The sequence below is a fragment of the Populus euphratica genome, unplaced genomic scaffold, assembly GCF_000495115.2.
Source record: "Populus euphratica unplaced genomic scaffold, PopEup_1.0 scaffold4270.1, whole genome shotgun sequence".
NCBI classification, from domain to species: Eukaryota; Viridiplantae; Streptophyta; class Magnoliopsida; order Malpighiales; family Salicaceae; genus Populus; species Populus euphratica.
Genome location: NW_011504066.1, coordinates 1 through 2,711, shown reverse-complemented (window position 1 = coordinate 2,711; position 2,711 = coordinate 1).

Below are 2,711 nucleotides of genomic sequence, written 5' to 3'. Positions count from 1 at the left end.
AAAAAAAAAATAAATATATATATATATATATATATATATATATATATCCGTTTCAAAGGGTTGTGTAAGATACGACATTAATGTTGATGGATTTCAATTCTGACTTGTTAAAAGTTGCAATAAAGTCCATTAATGACTTACTGGATGCAGTTGGCCAAATAATATCGCTTGCATGCAAACTTGGCTAGCTCAACCAGGAGCCACATTTGTCCAACTAACTGGTTCTTCAATAAATTAATAACCTTAGAGATTTCCGCATGAGGTAGCCTCAAGTCATAAAAAAAAGAAAAGGAAAGGATATACCCAAAAAAAAAAAAGCATTAATTATTTTTATGGTAATTAAAAAACTCTAATTGATATTTAGAAGTTTTAGATAAAATAAAATTAGTTAGGAAAGATAATAATCACTCTACATCATTTTTTTGTTTTTAATTATAGAGATGTCTAATATATTTACATGTTAAGTATATGTGTGTTTCTTATTAAAAATAAAAAACTATTATAATTTAAATTAATGTTTTGAGATCTGAACCAAACAACAAGACTCAATCCTCACATTTAATTGCAAACATCAAACCTGAAAGGATAGTACATAATAGATATACACATGTTCAAGATTATATTGATTAACGTGAGCTTGTAGGTTTTCACTCACACTCAATGGTCTATAAGGGATCATATAAAACCAACCCAAATTCGCTTACAATATATATATATATATATATCCTAGAAAAACATGAACACTAGAATAAATCAAAATGAGCATAAGAATTTCAAATTTTAATAACAAATAAATAATATTTACAATTAAAACTTGACATTAAGGTTTTTTACAAATATGTACATTTTATAAATTTAAAAACAATGTGTTCACCATGAGTGACTCCAATTCTTGAAGACGACTAACTGGATACCTTAAATAGTAGCTTAGAAGGGTCTAATTGAGGACTACCTTGAAGTCACATGTCCAGACTTGCAAAAAAAATTGTTATTATATAATTTTTATATTTTAGAAAACTTATGAGGAAAAAAATGATATATTTAAAAATATTTTAACACAAAAAAATCATATATTAATTAATTAAGTACCCACTTATCATTAACCCAATAACAATTCATTTATTCTAAGTGAATTTATAAATAATAAAGCCACTAATACACAACAAAAAAGGAGACATCTTAAAAATATTTTTTTCTTTAACATAATGAAGTCATGTATTAATTAATTTATTGCCAACTTGTCATTAATTTAGAAGAATGCCGAATGATAGCTCATTATTCTAGATGAATCTATGAATAATGAAATAACTAATATACAAATGTGTTGAAGGAAACATGTTTAAGAAAATGTTTTTGAACACAATAAAATTATGTATAAATCAATTTATTACTTAATGTAGGATAACCTAATGATGATTCATTCCTTTCTTGTTGATTTGTGAATGATAAAATAACTAATACACAATTAGGTTAAAGGAAATATATTTTAGAAACATTTCTGGACAATATCAAATCATGTATTAATCAATTTATTACTCACTTATTATTAATTAGAATAACAACCAAAAATGATTCATTTATCCTTGGCTTTATGAATATTAAAGCAACTAATACTAAAAAAAGGAAAACATAACTTAAGAAAAACAATTAGTTTTTAAACACAACAAAATCATGTATTAATATATTTATTACCCTTCATCATTAACTTAGGATAACAAAAGTACATTTATTTTTGGTGGATTAATGAATAATCACCACCAAGTCATGTATTAATCAATTTGTTATTCACTCATCATTAATCTAGGAAAACAACCAATAATAACTCATTTATCCTAGGTGAACTTATGAATGATAAAGCAACAAATAAACAACAAAATTGTCTATTGAAACCATCAAGAAGAAATATATGGTATATAAAAAAAATAATATCGACACATGATATAATAAAACAAATACAATGTTAACTCATAGCATGACAAATTAAAAACAACTTTAACTATTAAAATAACCATAATATAACAAACCAAACATAACTTTTACAAATAAATAACAATTCAAAGTCATATCAGATTTTAACACGAAGCCTAAATTATTACATCACTGATAAATCTAATACAACCTAATCCTCTCAACTTCATCATAGAGTTTTAATTTTGAACTTATTTAATATTAGAAACATAAATTATTAGTGGTATCATGTTTCCGAGTTTGATCTTATCTAAAAAGATGAAAATGATTATTTCAAATCATAATAATATAAGTTTTGTGCTACAATGATGACGGATAATTTATATTAAATTTTTTAATGGTTACAATTATTATAGTATGATATATTATATTTAAGTTGGGTCTCATTTTCATGCACCATAAATCAAATGATGTGGGATCACACATTATGTTATGGCTGTTAATGTCAGCTACCATCTGACAAAGTCAGACTCTTACTATTAAACCTAAAACTTTGACATATAAATATGGCCATGCCTCCATCTCCACGGTTCTTCATCCTTGCTAGAAGGATGGTTTAGTTTCTGCTCTTACATAAAGTTACCTCAACCTCCACCAATATCAAAGCTCCCATGGCCTCCTGTCCCTCCAGTTTGTAAACCACAACCGTGATGTTCGACGCAAAACCTGTTATATCATAGTAAAAGGTGTGGTAGGAACAGGAGTTCCTCCAACCACATCACTTATTGGCACCTTGTGTGCTT